The 18,609-nt window shown below is 37.1% G+C and overlaps 1 long non-coding RNA gene and 1 pseudogene across 2 annotated transcripts in view; both read right to left on the bottom strand.

Annotated features, from left to right (window-relative positions):
• Positions 1-15,834, bottom strand: part of LOC146473270 (uncharacterized) — a 30,381-nt gene extending 14,547 nt beyond the window's left edge. The window contains exon 1 of the long non-coding RNA XR_014866419.1: positions 15,742-15,834. This is a non-coding gene — a long non-coding RNA (uncharacterized LOC146473270). The remainder of the gene's footprint in view (positions 1-15,741) is intronic.
• The window catches only part of LOC146473269 (uncharacterized), a 44,689-nt pseudogene that overhangs the window by 14,547 nt on the left and 11,533 nt on the right, over positions 1-18,609 (bottom strand). The window lies entirely within an intron of this gene.

The raw sequence follows: 18,609 nt of genomic DNA, 5'->3' as shown, positions 1-18,609 counted from the left end.
TGTTTTTAAGACGAGATAATAAAATTCATGTCTTCAAGCCACCATGTAATTTTCTTTTTATTATATAGACAAATCTTTTGCTCCCCATTCTTCACCAACTGTTTGCATAAACAGCTGTGAAAAAGCAGGAAATGATGTCATCAATATCTTCACTATTGAGGATATGGAAAAAAATCGGCCACGTTGGTCCCAAATGGGGTCTGCAAAATCTGCGAGCCGGCGAGCCATGCGAGCCACCGTGCGAGCCATGCGAGTCACGCGAGTCATGCGAGCCACAGTGCAAATATTAAGAATTTTTATTTGTTTTATTTACATTCGCGTGAAAAAATTTTGGGCGAATTTTTTTTTATTGTTGTTTTTTTTGTCGTTTTTGTTATAATTTTGGAGAGAATTTTGCCTATTCAAAATCGCCCAAGATGCGCAAAAAAATAAAAACAATTTCAAAAATTTATTGGTTCAAGACTTCAGAAAAAAAAATCCGAGAAAAACATACGGCTGCACCGCTACTCGAATATCTATTAACACATGTCATTCATTGATATCCACGTGGAACTTCATTCAAGAAAAAAAAAAAAGAAAAGAAAAGAACAGCACTTCGATCTCCGTGTGTTGGCGTCAAGAATGGTGAGTAAATCGCGCCATTTTAACAGGTTTGGTCTTTAGTCGAGAATCAGTTATCAGACTGCATGTGGTTGTCCTTTCCCTTAGACAAGTCTTTCTTCAAAACTCGCCACTAGAGTGGCAGAGGCTGGTTTAGAGATAGCATTCGACCCACTAGCTGACGGCAAATGCTTCTGTTACGCTGCTTCTTTTCAAATTGAATTTAGTGCGACAATATTGACTTCGCTCATCTTTGAGTACTCATTTATCATACCTTACAAGATTGGAATGACACTGACAATCAGTCCTGACGTGTCAATTACAGTCAACCCAGGTCACGCGTGAACAGTATTTCCAAGAATGAAATGAACATTCTTTGTAATGTCCGACGTGTGAATGGAATGTTGGACATTTCTCTGGAAATCGTTCCGAAAAAGACGCATTAACTGAAAAAAAAGATTCAAAATACTTGGGAAACAATTGTTATTCTTGAAATATTCAATTTTGCAGTGTAAAGAAAAATTCATAGCTTTATACCGTCAATAAGCTGGGGAAATTTATACGGGAACTCTGAAATCTCGTTGGCGATTTTCAAAACTGACATGTAAATTTCAAAACTCCGTTCAAATTTCAAAAATATCGTTCACGCGTGACCTGGGTTGACTGTAACAAAAAACTGAAATATGAGGGTTTGCGTTGTCCCACTGTAAGAATTAAATATTGCGATGTTATTCATCTTTTTTCGATGCTCTTGTTCTTGTTCTTATGTGAATGTAAATACAACAAATAAAAATTCTTAACATTTATACTGTGGCTCGCATGACTCGCGTGACTCGCGTGACTCGCATGGCTCGCACGGCTCGCATGGCTCGCACGGCTCGCATGGCTCGCAAGGCTCGCATGGCTCACTGACTCGCAGATTTTTATCACTCTCCCAAATGTAGTTTCGTATGAATTTTACGAGTGCTGTATTTTCCAGTAAAACACTTGTGACTCTGGGCACGGGCACTGCCTCCAAGGCTAGCAAACTTGGGCACTGTTCCTGGGCACAGGCATGGTCTGAACAGGATTTTGTCTGTTCCCACATTTTTCCCCATGCCTCCTTACAATATAGTAAACAAAGTGGCAGACTCTAAATTGACGAACGACAACACGATTGCTCCTTGGGCACCAAGGAGTTTGAACATCATCCTTTTTAGTGCCCGAACACAGAGCTCTGGCACGGACACCTAGTCTGAACCGGGGGTATAAAGATTTAACAAAAACTTTTAATTAGTCACAGTTATTAGCAACACCTGAGTCTCAGGTTTCAGATTTGAAAACTGCAAAGTTTACCCTTGTGTAAGCAGTATGTTAGTTTGCATCTTTGAGTTGGGGTAACCAATAGAACGAAGATGGCAAATAATCCCAGAGATCACGTTGGAGGAAAACAAAAGCTGTAATAGTTGTCTTCTTATTTTAAACACACACAGATGTATTACTCAGTAACAAAAAGTTTTACTTCCCAATATTTAAGAACCTAACACCTAACCTAAATCCAAGATTTGACACAGGAAAAGGTCTTCTGCCCTTACCAGATTTTTTAAGTACAGTGGAACCTGGTTAATAATTGGACACCAAGAGGACATGCCAAAGTGTTCGTATTATCCGGGTGTCTGTATTAAGCGGACTCTCAGAAAAAAACATCATGGACACATGTTTTATCTATACTTGTTAAGACTTAAGCAGACATTTATAAGGCAACAAAACATTGTCTAATTTCTTGACTATTCCTGCAAGTGTAAACAGTTCAAACTAAAGAAACGTTATGCTCATTTATCATAGCCATACGTTATTGTTCTTAAAACATGACAACAGAATCAAATTCCTATCAGCATCAACCAAAGCAAACGACTTCAAACAGCAAGAAGCTAGAAGCTACAAGGAATGACAACAGCAAAAAACCAAGAAAGGAAAACTTTAGTGTAGGCATAACAGGCAGAAAACTAAGATACAAGAGTCAAGCACTGGAAGAAAGACAGACAGATCAAACATGTCATGCCATTTTGCAGTAGAAGTGGTATTGTATTAACACGTGGAAATCTGTCATTATTTGAACAGGGTACATTACGTCTATACAACTAGGACATAATTGTGACAATGAAAATACAGAAAATAGACAGTGCGCATATAACCATGTGCAACCAGTGTCCATAAAGTGGGGTTGACGATGTTTCACTCGGGACACAGAATAAGTGTCTGTTGTCTGTATTAACTGGTGTCTGTACAATCTCGTACCCAGAGCCTTCGTTACCCTTGTCCAGCGGAACGGGAAACGGACGCTCTGGCAGAATCCAAAACCGGAACCACCAAATCCTGGTTCCGGTTTGATTGCGCCTGCGTGAGGTTTGATGGAAAAAGAAAATGGCAGCTGCTATTGATCACTTTCATTGTGCTTTAGAGTACGCTTTAGAGAAGTTGGGCAAAGCTGAGCTTTCTCTGAAAGAAGCGCAGTATGAAGCTTTAAAAAGTGTCGTGTTTGAAGGAAAGGATACCATTTGTATACTTCCTACAGGATATGGGAAATCGCTCATATATCAGCTTCAACCGCATGTATTTGACTTTTTTCTGTCAAGTGGAGAAGATTCTTCATCGATTATCTTGGTATTGCCCCTGAATGCGTTGATGCAAGATCAAATAAATAGGCTCAGAGGACACTTAAATGTTCGGATTCTCAAGGATCATCGTAACTATTTCAAACAAAGACCGGAATGTTGGCTTATATAATATAAGCGCAATCCATAACACATGCGGGTCATGAAATAAAGGTTGTTATCAATTGGATTGGACAACAGAATGAAGAGATAAGTAACAAAATGACTTTCACGATAACCAACATTAATTATTTCTCTCCGTCGTTCGAATATATGATTTCTTTCATATATGGTCATATATTCTCGTATCACCAGAATGAAGAGAATACAAAACTAATTGGATACAGTTCCTGCTTGGTAGTACATCTTATAACTGGTTATTTACCTGAGCCAACTGGGACGTGCTGTTTTGAAAGTTCTAGTAACGTCATCGATTGGCATAAATATATTTCTTTTCCAGTGCGGCGTCTTTCCACAGCTGCTTCAGAGTGACCCGAAACAACCTCCGGGTGGTGCAAAAATTACTTTTATGCTGAACCTGGCACGATGAACAGGGCAGACAGCCATCTCCGATAAATTCGTTAACTTTTAAAAAAACGCATTCTTGCCAAAATCAATTCTACTTTCAACTCCGGAAAATTTCAAGGACTTATTGTGATGCTTTGTATGCTTGTTACACTGCTTCGGAGTGGTTTGACGGAAGTTGAGAAGCTAGTGCATTCGTCTCCGCCGCAAATCCCCGCGCAAATCCCACCGACAATAGTCAAAAAACATCGTTATTCTGTATGTCTGTGAACTTGCCCAACAATCAACTCGGTTTTAGATGTAATGTTATAGAGATATGGATAAGTAGATTTGTTTATTTAGAGAACAATGCAATATTTGCTTCTCGTGGGAACAGTTACTTCCGATTGGCTATCGAAGGATTATAAAGCTTCTCATCCTTAATAGAATTAATTTTAATTGTTCCAGGTTGTATTGCTATCAAGCTATTTTCTATTTCTTCAGCAAGTTAATCGGGAAATCTGGAACATCGTTAAGTAACACATTTTAAAATATGAATTTGTTATTGTAGCCAAGTCGCTCGTGCGTGACACAGATTAGGGAGCGAGTGAGATTTAATTTTATCTTTTGTTTGTTGTGGTGTTTGTTGGTTTGTTGTACCCGTGTAGAGAAAACAATATTTAACATCAATATATTTTTTAAAACGTTTTAAGCGTTGGAAATAGTTTAAAGCCTTTTTTAGACAAACTTTGGCCGAGGACTTAATTTATTCTATTATGCCATGTTATGTAGAGTTGTAGATTTCAATGACGCTGAATTGTAATTTTCTCAAACTTTGATCAGCGTTCGTGCAAACGTTCTTCTAGATCCTAAAGATTAAAAACCAGGCACCTAAAATTCAATGACTGTACTGTCTTTTGTCAAAGTATAAGTTGATTTGAGTCACCGCAGGTCAGCTTTTTTTTCTCGCTGAATTTGGATTATTTTGGACTTTTGTGTGATAGTGAAAAGTGTTTCTACTTCATCGGAGCTCAGTTGCGCCTCAGTTCGCTCACAAACGAGCAGAGATGAAAATAATTATTATGTTTTGACTTAGGAAGAATCAATGTATTAAATTGTACTAAAGAAAGATTCACAGCTATGTTAATGTCTGTGCAGCGAGAAGCTGGAAAGTGTAAAATTTCGGGTTCTCGCCTGGTGAAATGCGAGCTTCGGGTAGAGTGACCGTTTTTCGCGTTTTTTTTTTTTTTTTTTTTTTGCCGTTATATAAAATATTTCAAAAACCTAACCTTATATCTTTTACATTCTTACCTAGCTAAGGCCTTCAAACTAGCAAAGTATGCGCGAAATCGATTTTTTTAACCGTGGCCACGATTTCTTTGATTTTTACTGACATTTACTCTTACCCGGTAAGCGCTATTAAACTTCCGTCTGATTTTGCTTTTACTCCGTATATATAAATGCGGTGGTTGTCAACCGCATTACAACAACGATAGCAATTTTCTTTCCTTTTTTTTTCGCAACTTTCGTGTAAGTCGTGTCGGGAGTCGTAAACTCCGCTATTGCCTCATATTTCAATTTCGCGCCGAAAAATAGTTTCCGGTCCGTGAAATAGACATGCTTTTACCAGCCAATCAAAGGTGGCCTCATTTGGATTAGCCCAGAGGTCCGCGTTCTTGGTGCTGACCAAAAGAAAAGCGGGCTCTGGGGACGAGATTGGTGTCTGTATTAAGCGGGTTAATTTTAGAGAAAATATATAAAAAAGTTTTGTCAGTACAAGCAAAACTGTCCATAATATCTGGGTGTCAGTGGAGTGGGGTTCCACCGTACAGTAAGCGTTCCAACTGAATAGATCAGCAACCTATTGCAACCTGTGCAATTCTTTTTCTTTGAAAATATCCAAAATTTCACAATTTGGCAATGAATTTAAAAGAGAATGTCAAAGAAAAGAATTTTGTATTTTTTCTGTAAATAATTTCACCCCTTCATATATAGAATGACTGACTATTGTTCTCTAAAAACTAAGTTTGTGAGGAAAGAGGTCATTTTCCAGTCCAAAATTCCACCTTTGATTCATATAATTCTTATTACAAACCTTGAGGATGACCATACCTAAATAATACTGAAATGTAGAAGTAAACACGTAAATTTTCCATAATTTGCATACACTTTTAATTTATTTTTCAACGCAAAGAAAATTTGCTGTCTTAGAGCTGATTTCCATAATTTTATCGAGTATTACAGTCACGTTAAAATTTAATAGCCGGATCTTATTTTATGTGTCTAGCTTAATTAGCATACATTAGCAAAACCGACAAAATTAACTAGAAATAAATGCACCCTAAAAATTTAAAGAGCTTGGCCAAATTAGTACTCACTGAAACTTGAGCATGATATGTTAAATAGTTTTGTATAAATGAACTTTAAAAGGATCACCATTTTACAAAGAATGGCTGGGTGGCAAGCCATTCTTTCTAAATTTCACAGGTTTTGAAAGGTGATCTCTCTGACAAAATTCAACATATCATCCTCGGAAGAGAGGGGTGGGGTACTCCTTGGAATTCTCGGTAGGAGTGTGCTGCCTGATTGTCCAAATCCTGACCCTATTTCAGACCAAAACATGCCATTTTTCACACCTGTCTTCAGACTTGGTCTCTAAAACCCAAACCCGTTTTCAGACCTTTGTTTTAACGTAGTAGGCTTCTCTCCATATATTAAAATTCAGCTTTTTAATGAGGCTTCGACAACCCAAACAAAGGAAACTAAATAATCATGTTTTTTTTTTAAGTTTCTGTTGTTTGTGTCTTCTAGGCCTTGCATTCAACCTGAATTTTAAAATTTTAAAAGGACACTTCACATCAGTGCCAAAGTAAAAAATTGGTAAACTTTACCTGAAAATTCAGCTTGAACGATATATTTTGGATACTTCTCTTTCTCTACGATTCATTTGGAGTTGAAAAGACAAATTAATAGATACATTTATACGCTCTTGTGCTTCCTTGGAGAATCATACTCAATTTTAGACCATAATGGTCAAAATCTATCCCCAGTTTCAGACCAAAATGGCTCAAAAACCATACCCTTTGGAGCAGCACATGCCCATATAGCTTATATAGGGGGTACCCCCCTCCCCAGGGCTTAACACCCTCATCTGATAATAAACAAGTATGACGTGCTCTTTTAGTTTATAGTGCCCATTTGTTTGTACCACTGTTGTTTCATATTTCCTGAAATGAGCTTTAAAAGGATCAGCATGTTACAAAGAATGGCTGGGTGGGAAGCCATTCTCACTAAATTTCACAGTTTGTGAAAGCTTACTTCTCTGACAATATTCCACATATCACCCTCATTTGATATTCACCCTGATTAACAAGTCCCACATGCTCTAGTTTATTGTGTCATTTGTTTGTATTGTGTTGTTTCATATATGTTAAATGAGGTAAAATGTAAACAATGACATCAACAAAGACTCTCTTATAGCCATCCTGTTCCTGGCATTCTAGCCAAAAATTCTGCGGATCAAAATTTCATATTTTTTGAAGAAATTTTTTACCCATGCCAGATAGAAGATCTGCATAACAACATTCACTGGAGCAAAAATCCGAATACTGACAGTAAGAAATTCTCTGTGCCTAAGTATGGCCTTGAGTAACTTTTGTTTGAAATTAAGTATCAAAGGGAACTTAAGATTTGAGCACGTAAAATCGAACCAGTAATGCCCCCAGAATTGCAGCTCCTTCCAGTTGCATGCAAGTATATAAGGGGTCCCAGAGTAACTAGGGAATACCCTGCCACTCCAAAAGTGACCCTGAAACAAGTGGATACACAGCTACACAGATACAAAAGTGGTCAATACCACCCCCTCTCCCCCAGAATACTATAGGGGCTACACAGCTATGCGGCTCCGTGCCTATGCAGCAACATGGCTTTGGGGCTACGTGGCTATGCGGCTACACAGCTACATGGCTTCCCACACAAAGAACGAGGCATAGTCATACAGTCATGTACTTCTAATTTTTGACGGTTTTCCTTGTGGGGAGGGGGTGGTGTTGACCACTTTGTATCTGCGTAGCCGCGTAGCCACCCCTGGTGAAAATCTTTCAAGGATCTTTAAGGATCCTTAAAGATCTGCATGAGGATCTTTATGAGGATCTTAATAAAGATCTTCAAGGATCTTTGAAAAGATCCTCAAGGATCCTTCATTTTCTTGCCAAGATCCTCAAGGATCTTTAAGGATCCTCTAAGGATCTTCAAAGATCCTCAAGGATCTTTAAGGATCTTCTAAGGATCTTCAAAGATCCATAAAGATCTTTCAAAGATCCTCAAGAATCTTTAAGGATCCTCCCAAGATCTTTCAAAGATCCTCAAGAACCTTTAAGGATCCTCCCAAGATCTTGCAAAGATCCTCAAGGATCTTTAAGGATCCTCCCAAGATCTTGCAAAGATCCTCAAGGATCTTCGAGGATCCTCCCAAGATCTTTCAAAGATCTTCAAGAATCTTTGAAGATCCTTAGAGGATCCTTAAAGATCCTTGAGGATCTTTGAAGATCCTTAAAGATCCTTGAGGATCTTGGCAAGAAAATGAAGGATCCTTGAGGATCTTTTCAAAGCCGGATCCTTGAAGATCTTTATTAAGATCCTCATGCAGATCCTCCCAAGATCTTGCAAAGATCCTCCTAAGATCTTACAAAGATCCTCATTAAGTATCCTTCAATAATCTTATCAAGATTCTTAATAAGAAATAAGAATTTTACAAGAACCTTACAAGATCTTGTCAAAAGATTCGTATATCTTGTACGATTAAAAGATTCTTATTCTTATCCAGCTCTTTCAAGATCTCACAAGATTCTTACATAGATCTTACAAGATCTTATAAGATTCCTACCAAAATCTTAAAAGATTTTAATATAAGATTCTTACCAAGATCTTGCAAGGTCTTATAAGTTCCTTACCAAGATCTTGAAATTGTCACGATCTTACCAAAAAGGGCCGATATTTGATTTTGTTTTCCAAGCAAGCTGCAAAATAGGGAAAAACCTGGAGTGTATACTTCTTTTTTTTTTTTTGGATTGCCCTGACATTTCTGGCAATGACCTACAATGGTTCATTCAAATAACCTAGAATCATGTGTTCCTGAGAGTTTGATCACAGCTTGCTTGAAATACACTGTACCAAGAAGCTGACTTGAGGTGGATATGTTCCTAGCACTTCAATTCAAAGGCTGAGGCATTGTCAAACCATAACCAACAAGAAAAATTAGAAGTGTGATAACCTTTTATTGCTAAATCTTGGCTATTCATGTGAAATAAATTGATCACAACAATCTTCAAAAGTTAGCATGGAAACTTTCATCTACAATGCCATACATGGCTTTTTTATAAGGCATAAAATTGTATTCAAGTTCTTGTGATGCATTCTCACAAGATCAACGGCACTATAATTATAATATTGTAATCCGCAAAAGAGTGACAGAAACAAACCTTTACCAACAAATGTTCTCTAGACTAGGATAAAGATCTACACGTAACTTTTTCTTCCATTTGCATCAATTAATGAAGCACTAATAATAATCTATTTGACTTAATTAACCTGGCAGCTTTAAAGCCTTTCTAAACAATCCTGACACTTATTATTTGCCAGTATTATTTTTCCAAGAAAGAAGCAACCTAACAGAGTGTACATATGAATAATAGCTTGGTTTCCAGTGGTACAATAATGTTCTTTAGTGTTAGTGTAAAATAAACAAATAAATAAAAATAAAAAAATAAACATAAAAAAACATAACAACCAAAAAAACCCCCAACAATTTCTGTTGCATGTTAAAGGCAAGAAAACATGAAAGCTTGAAATTATCCTGTATGGCCCCTGTGGAGAAAAAAAGAAAAATAATTAAAACCAAAAAAACAAAACAAAAACAAAAAACAAGATATAATTTTTTTTAAGCTATTTTCCTTGCTAAAAAAAGCTACCAATTAGAACAATAATTATTTATTAACTAAGGTTAAGTGTATGCCCCCATTGGTCAAGTCACCATCTACTATTTCTCTCTGAGAAAATGCTGACAAGAGCTTACTATTGGCGTCAAAATGTTGAAACACTGTTTGTTAGAAGTGTCTCCCTCCCTCCTCCTCCTAAGTAAAGTACAATGAAAGCAACGACAACGTGCACGCCAATTTGCTCAAAAAACATTGACCCAGAGGAAAAGGGAGCAGCGTTTCAACAGCTATTGAGAGTTGTTGTAGACTTTCCACTCAGGCCAGTGGGCCAGTAATTTATACTGTTTGGGAGCAGAGTCTTTCAACTTTTCAGCGAAAAGAATGGCACCAATATACAAGAGATACTCAGTGAAGCAACTAAAAACAATGTACATGTAGCTGGGTTAAGCCACAACCCATTGAAGAGCAGGATTACATCATCATTGTGTTAACTGAAAATTAAGATCACTGTCTCTTAAACAGCTTTAAAGTGACACATGAATGCCACTTTTCAGTTTATTTTGTGAGAGTTTCTCTAAGCCAATTGCCCATTTACATTTCTTTTATGCTTACAAATTAAACTCCAGAGTGTAGGCTGAACCATTTACAATGTGTTAAATATTACCATTCTTAATGCAGCTTTGACAAGTTCATAAAAGCCTATTATAAGAAAAAATGATTGCATTGATCAAAAGGATTGTTACTTAGTGTTCTCTTCATATTGTTTGCTGTTATTATAAAATCAAGTACTGATCAAATAGTGCCATTATGCAAGTTACAAACTTTTATTTAGTATTATTGTTGCCGTGTAGAAGTAGCAGAAGTCACGATTCACAACAAAATTAAATCATTTAAAATAGACTCCAACGGTCATAATTATAAGTGACTATTGAGCAGGATTTGGTGACTTGACTCTGAAGCTGCAGTCTTGAGTCTCAACCTTGACAACAAAATGGAGACAGGGGTTGAAAATCTACCGTAAAACAGAAAAATTGAGCACTTTAAATCAGTTCGTCTGAGTGATCACAGTGACCACTAGGTTGCCATTAACTTCTTAGACAACGTTGCAGTGAGCTTCTCACCCATAGCAATCTTGTTAGTTCCTGATCTAAGTAAATGAGTCATGCACTTCATACACGAAGATCATAAACTGATCTTCACGCCAAATCAAGATCGATCACTTAAGTCTTCAGCTTATACCAACTCTGTCATGATATTAACCTGGCTACAAATTACTCCGTAAAAACGTTTGCAAACGCTTCATACAAAAACTAAATAGGGAATGACCACCTCAACAATCTTCAAGAAGCACATACGCATGCACGTTGTGTGTAATTCGAATGGACACATTTTCATGCAGTCTTTCTCAAAATAATTGGTGTCGAAACTTACCTCTTTCTAAAAAGTGGTTGTCCACAGTTTGCTACTTGAAGCCATCATTTTTTTAGCTTAACAGAGACAAAATCCAGAGGAAATGTGTGCTGTATACTTGAAACCCGCCTAAAATCTAACTTGAAACGGTCTTTCTCCGAGCCTGCAGTGGCATAACTGCTGACCAAAATGGTGCCCAGTCTTCCCAGACTGAATGAAATCCAAGATGGCTGCCGGTGTTGCTGTGATTCCACGTTTTTCCACGTTTTCTTGCTCATTTGAAAAGCGAGCATTGTGCATGAAAGTCGAAGGAATTATGATTCAAAGCATTTTTGTTCTCTTTGGCATTAAATGGAGTTGAGATTCATCAAAGAAGGTTTGTAAGTAATAGTGTTTTCAATTCGCAAGTGAGTAGTTTCAGTGTAGGACCGTGCATTTAGTTTTTTTATGCAAATACAGTCTGTAAACTGCAAACTGTAAGTCTTAACAGTCATATCTTTTAAGCCTTTGTTTAGAAACACACATGTGTACATAGCATGTATCAACTTAGAACACTAAAGAAAACAGTATTGAGATGTACAAGATGTCACAACAAACAACTAAATTTTATTGTTAATAACAATACAAGTAAAGAGATAATCACAGTCAGTGTGAGAGTATTGCTGGCATGTTTATTTATTCTTAGATCCTGTCAAGATTCTTGTAAGATATTATGAGATCTTAATAAAGAATTGAACCAAAGAAGAAATTTTTGTTTTTGTTTTTCAAGATCTTCATAAGAACTGTTTTATAGAACTGTTATTTCTTAATTTATGCTAAGATCTTACCAAGATAATTGTAAGGTGATAAGATCTTAATCAGAATGGTTGTAAGATCATGGTACAAATTTTGATTAAGATCTTATTAAGAAAACATTAAGAAATAGGCAAGACCTTATCAAAATCTGTTTAAGATCTTATTTTCAATTTACTTGAAAAAAATTTCTTTTTTTATAGAAAAGTAATTATTTTCCTATGGATGCCATGCATCTTTGTCATGTTAGTCCTGTGTTAAAGCACTACCAACATGATTAAATTAACATGTGTTCCATGGGAAGGGTAACTGTAATAATTGATGAAATTGGTACTTAATCAGTCAGGGCTGTCATTAAGGGCCCTATCCCATAACACCTATTAGGCCTGAATTCCCTTGAAAGAACCTTGATGTTACAGCTGATCTTGACGGTTGAAGGGTCATTTTACTCAGAAATTAACAAGATTGTTACGGGTGAGAAGCTTAATGCCACATGCTAACAACTTAATGACAGCCCTGATCAGTGGCTTTATAGTATTTTCAACCAAAAATTGAATGATTTAGATTCAATGTACATGTACCATGTGTTGGTAACAGATTAATCTTTCCAGACTGTGTGGAACTCAAGGTTAACTTTAAAACTCTTCACAGGTTACCTTTGGGTTAACATCTGAAATCTTAATTTGGTAGCTTTCATGTCAGTACCAAGTGTGCTCAATGCAATTAAAAAAAAAACAATGAGACAATTTCATTGGTTAGGAAATTGAAGGGCTTAATTAAGAGTGATTGTGCAATCAATTTACATGTATGTCAGACCACCAGTGAAACAGTCATGTAACTCTGAAATGCACTATGAGATTCTTATGTAGGATTTGTATCAATATTCATACCAGCTCTTTATGAAATTGAATATGACTTCTTTTATCAGTTTTCAATTCATCTTTGTCTCCTTCATTAACTACACTCAGTTCTGTAGTTAATCTTCAGCTTATTAATATAATTTGATCAATCAGCTGACTAAAAGCTCGACTTGTAAAGTGCAATCATCTTAATGTATACCATCTCATTGACTTTTGTGTTCGGTTTTTGCAAGTTTTGTCTTTTGCACGGTAACATGGTGTTAAATAAATATTATTATTATTGAGCCCTTAACAATGTGTTACTATTTTTTTTGGCTGAGACTTGCTGCTGTTTCAAATACTTACAGGGATCTATTTATAATAAGATCTTTAACCAACATCCAATTTAAAAATTATTGAGGATCCTGGTAGCAAGTCTCAGCCAAAAAAAAAAACAAAAACATCCAGTTTAAAATTATTGAGGATCCTGGTGGATCATGGGAAAGATCTTTGAAAGATGCTTTAAAGATTCTTCAAAGATCCTCATTATATTCTTGAGGATCCTGAAAAAATAATGGCAACAATCCTTTAAGATTTTTTAAAGATCCTCGTTAAATCTTTGAGGATCCTAGCAAAGATCTTTCTAAGATTCTTCAAAGATCCTCATTAAATCCTTGAGGATCCTGGGAAAGATCTTTGCAAGATCTTCACAAGGATCTTTTCAAGATTCTTCAAAAATCCTCATTAAATCCTCAAGGATCTTGGCAAAGATCTTTGCAAGATCTTTACAAGGATCTTTTTAAGATTCTTCAAAGATCCTTATTAAATCCTCAAGGATCCTGGCAAAGATCCTTGCAAGATCTTTACAAGGATCTTTTTAAGATTCTTCAAAGATCCTCATTAAATCCTCAAGGATCCTGGCAAAGATCCTTGCAAGATCTTTACAAGGATCTTTTAAGGATTCTTTAAAGATCTTCATTTAATCCTTGAGGATCTTCAAGGATCCTTGCAAAGATCTTTGCAGGAATCTTTACAAGGATCTTTGTAAGATCCTTGCAAGATCCTTGTCAATTCCCTGAGGATCTTTGTAGACATTGTTCAAGATCTTGCAGATACAGGATCTTTAAAGATCTTTGGAGGATCCTCAAAGATCCTGTAAGGATCCTTTGAGGATCTTTATCTTTGAGGATCTTTAGCAGGTCTTTGAAGATCTTCAAAGATCCTTGAGGATCCTGCGAGGTTTTTCACCAGGGACTCTTTTCAGGATCACTTTTGGAGTGGTGGGGTATTCCCTAGTTAAGCCAGGGACCCTACATATACCACTGGTATGGCAAGTGATTATCTAAACCACGCAAACTAGATTTGAGAAGTTGTACTTATACTCAAACTCGCACCTAAAAAGCATGTACCATGCGACAAAGCTCTTAGCTTTAAATGACAATCTGTTGTCAAAATAAGAATACCCCAGTTGCAGGATGGCCTTTGCAGGTGTTAACTTATACAGAAAAAGGGATTCTTCACACAATGACTGCATTGTGATCATTCAACATCCTATCGTAAACAAATAGTATCATGGATCATAACACGACTGGATTGGAAACTAGCTGACGCAATGGCCGCAACTGAGTTGAAATTTGTGACGTCATAAAAACCCCTGCAAAATGTAAACAAACAGCAATCGCCGGTTTCTCGTCAAGTGAGGAAAAACACTTGGCTGTAAAAATATTTAGTATGGAGATCGCTGAAAGTTTCGAGGAATGGGACGACCCAGATATTGAAACTCTTAGTACAGTTGTGGATTGTTTGCTGCTCGGAAGAGAAGAGGAAGAAATTGACGAGTCTGACTGCTCCGTCGTTTTATGATCCATGATAGTATGAAAGCTTGCTTGTGGCTTAACAATAATAATAATAATAATAATAATAATAATGTTTATTTGTGCTTTTTTTCTATTTACATGTTGATTCTTCCAATCTTTTAGTGGTGTTATATAAATTAAATTAATTATTAGTTAAATTAATGTGCAAAGCAAGGAAGCTAAATAAACCATTAGGTTGTCTAATAACACAGGGCTTGAACAATCGATGAAACCGATGATCGGAAAATCAATCGATCAATCGATGACAATCGATGCCTTGTTAGTTAATTGGCATCGGCCAATCGATGACCAATCCATTATCACACAAAAGTGGTCGCAACTCATCGATTTTCATCGATTGGTGTTAAAAAAAATTTCGGTATTCCACATGTTCCAGCACATACGTATACGCGCTCGCAGTCACTCAAATGTTTCAGATTTGAATTCGTTCACCGGATTGTTTGTATGCAGATGCGACTGGAGACGAGTGAGCTCTGAATGGTGGGTGATGTAATTATACTGAATTGTGACAAAATAAACCAGAATAAACGTGAATAGGCTTCGGTAATCATTCAACAAAGGTGCATGAAGTAAAGAGGGTAAAAAATGAATAAAGTTTACTGCATGCAGGCTTAAATGGGTGAGCTGTATACAGCGTATAGTAAAAGCTGGAAAAAAGAGACTTATCAAGAAACTTAGAGCTGCACGGGAAAAAGCCAACAACACAACATGTACAGCCTCTGTCCGAAACACAGTTACCACCGGTCACAAGAGAACTATAGGCCACAGTTTGGACTCAGATTCTTTTTGTAAATCTTGACTGAAAATAAAACGCATAAAAAATGAGAACCAATCGGTGACAATCGATGTCAATTAACTGATCGATTGGCGTTGATAATCGATAAAAATTGGTAATCGATGAAATCGATAATCACAAAAAACCCGTGCATCGATTGTTCATCGATTATCAATATCAATCGATTAATTGGCATCGATTGATCGATTGATTTTCCGATCATCGGTTTCATCGTTTGTTCAAGCCCTGAATAACAGGGAGACTGCACGCAAAATGGCGGCTTTATCAAAACCTGTTACTTTAAGACTTCTGTTTATGGTAGTGCAACATGGATGGCACGAAATCCTTACCTAAGTCACTTTAAGATCTTCTTACCTTACAAGATGAAAACTTTCACAACTTGTGTTTTTCCCCAAGGACAACGATAGGTTTTTCTTTTTGCTGAAATCGTGAATCGACAACCATTAGCACCCTGTCTCTAATCGGTTTTGTCGGTTAGGCATGCAATGCATGCTGATTTCTCTGTACCTAGGTGATTCCGAATTAAGCACTTCAAAAATAAGCAGATTACCAGAAAATATGCCTCTCCCAGTCAAATCAGCCCTTCCAGTTGAATAGAAGCCCATTGATCATTAGCATTATTTGAGCAGTAAATGTCACGGTTCCGCGTTTGTGGTTGGCATGACAGACGACTTCGATTGCGTGACAATTCAAGCCCCACCTATCCGTCCAGTACTACCAACTGGAACGAAAGAGTATTGGCAGGTCGAGTGATTGTAGGACCATTTTAGCCTCACTTGTCTTCTCCGCACTACCCGCTGACAGGACAGAAAGAGAGTATTATCGCTTGCCTGACCTATAGGGCCTCACCTTTCTCGCCAGCGCTGTACGCTTAGACTAAACACCTACAGCTAATGCTGGGTCGGACCGGAGTATTGACAGGAAAAAAATTACTGGCAAAATCTTTGGGGAAGTCGCTGTCGAGACTTAACTGCACAACCGCATGGGAGAGGTGTACCATGCATATGTTTATTTATAAAGAACAACACCCGGGACGGGCGGGTGGGAATTTTTTTTCTTTTAAAAACACAGAGCTACTACTTTGAATACACAAAGCTTGCCACGAGGAAAATTGTACTTTGAACAGTGTCTCTTAGCTTTTATAGCCAGACAGAAACTACGAGCACAACCAGTAGAAATTATTGTACTATTTAGAAGCTAGACAACAGCCGTAAAATTATGTCGATGAATGGTACATTGAGGGAACTATAAACCAACCAGAATACGAAAAAGAAAGAAGAACTAGACAGTAGTACATGCAATAAAAGTACCATGACAATATTTGAGATACCCAGAGTGACGCAAGTTTCGTGTGATGTGACCGCAAACGCCTACTGTGTGATGGGCGTCACGCTCCATTAACCGCGTTTTAGAGTCTAGGATGTAAAAACGTTATTTTTACTGCTAAGCCCAACCACCTCTGAAGCGGCACAAACTTCATCAAAAATTAGACCCTGCCTGATAATAAAGACCCTGTTACATCACGGTTTTTTTTTTCAGCAAAGTGTAAACGCAATGCAAACAACAGCACTGAATTACAACTTGTAACTTGCGGGAAGACAAGTTACAAACAGCAACTTATTTCGCAATACTGAAAAACTGTAAGAGACTAGTCCACTTTGAGGCTGGCACTTTAAAACTATTTTAACGGCTTTTGTGTACTTGACGTCCACCCCAGCGCAACTTTATCCGACTCTTTTCAAGGTGGTAAGGTCGCCTGTTATTGTTGGTATCCACTGTAAATATATTTTTAAGGATATAAAAATTAGAAGCTCTCCAAACTCACTTTGCATTTTTTGAAGGTGCTATTGCTCCTTCAAGCCATCAATTTTTTTTTTCCAAAAGGGATAAAAAGCAATTATATTAATAAAAAATATTTCAAAACGATAAAATCACTGCATGGACGTCAATAAATGGTTGCAATCAACCCAAAGTGTTTTAGTACAGTTGTACAATAGCGGTCTATTTTGGTGTTTGTATGTTCCTTCTACTTTGAATCCCTTGACTCCAAAAAAAGAAAAAGGCACAAGCCCCTTTCCCAAGATTTCAAAGGTAAAAATAGGTTTCATGTCTTTTATTCACATAAACTACTGGAAGTTATTTACGCTACTTATAGAATAAGAATACCACTTCTTGGTCATCTATCAAATGGTTCTCCTCGATTTTTCAGAAGTATTTCTACAGAAAATCAATTTCTAAAATCGAGAAGATGCCATAAGATAAAAACAAGTCAATAAATCAAACTAAAACGGGAACCTGGGGTAGGTTAAACATTAATTCCTCAAAATTGAAAGATAAAATGAAGGTGGACCTTTCACGACAAGAGGAATATGTAAAAGCACCAACAACAAGAACCGAACGTAGATACACTGTAATTGTCCATTACATTTTGGTTATTTGGAAACTTATTAAAAGCAACAACCAAATAAATTGATAAAAATCCAACCGAAACGTAAAAAAAGTATATATAATAAAATGGGCTACCTCCAACGTTTCCTTGTAAATAAATCCGCGGAACGATCCCAAAATGCTGTCCATATGTAATTTAGCTATACAAAAAACACAGCCACATCAAATAGCACAACAAATGAAAATAAGGTCTAGTCCGTTGCAGTGGAGGGTAATTCTTCTTCTCTTCTCATGTGATTGTCATAGTGTTGAAGAAGTAAAGATTCACTGGAAAGTTCCTTTTGGCAAATCCAACAAATAAAATCTCTACCTATTTCGGGTTTATAAACTACAAGATTGTGGGCTGGTGATGTTTTGGCAGAGTGCACTCGTTCATGTTTCTTCCAATGACTTGCATGTCGAAAACACTTGTCACAGGTTTTACACTTGAAAGGTTTTTCGCCAGAGTGAATTCTCTCGTGTGCTTTCAGGGTTCCCACTCTGCTAAAACACTTGTCACAGGTTTTGCACTTGTAAGGCTTTTCGCCAGAGTGAATTCTCTCGTGTCTCTTCAGGTGTCCCACTTCGTTAAAACACTTCTCACAGGTTTTGCACTTGTAAGGCTTTTCACCAGAGTGGATTCTCTCGTGTATCTTCAGGTATCCTACTCTGCTAAAACACTTGTCACAGGTTTTGCACTTGTAAGGCTTTTCGCCAGAGTGAATTCTCTTGTGTGTCTTCAGGTGTCCCACTTCCTTAAAACACTTCTCACAGGTTTTGCACTTGTAAGGCTTT

Source organism: Pavona decussata, unplaced genomic scaffold, assembly GCF_977016875.1.
Source record: "Pavona decussata unplaced genomic scaffold, jaPavDecu1.1 SCAFFOLD_94, whole genome shotgun sequence".
Lineage (NCBI taxonomy): Eukaryota > Metazoa > Cnidaria > Anthozoa > Scleractinia > Agariciidae > Pavona > Pavona decussata.
Note: the sequence above shows the minus strand (reverse complement) of the source record. Positions and strands in the feature narration are given on the sequence as shown.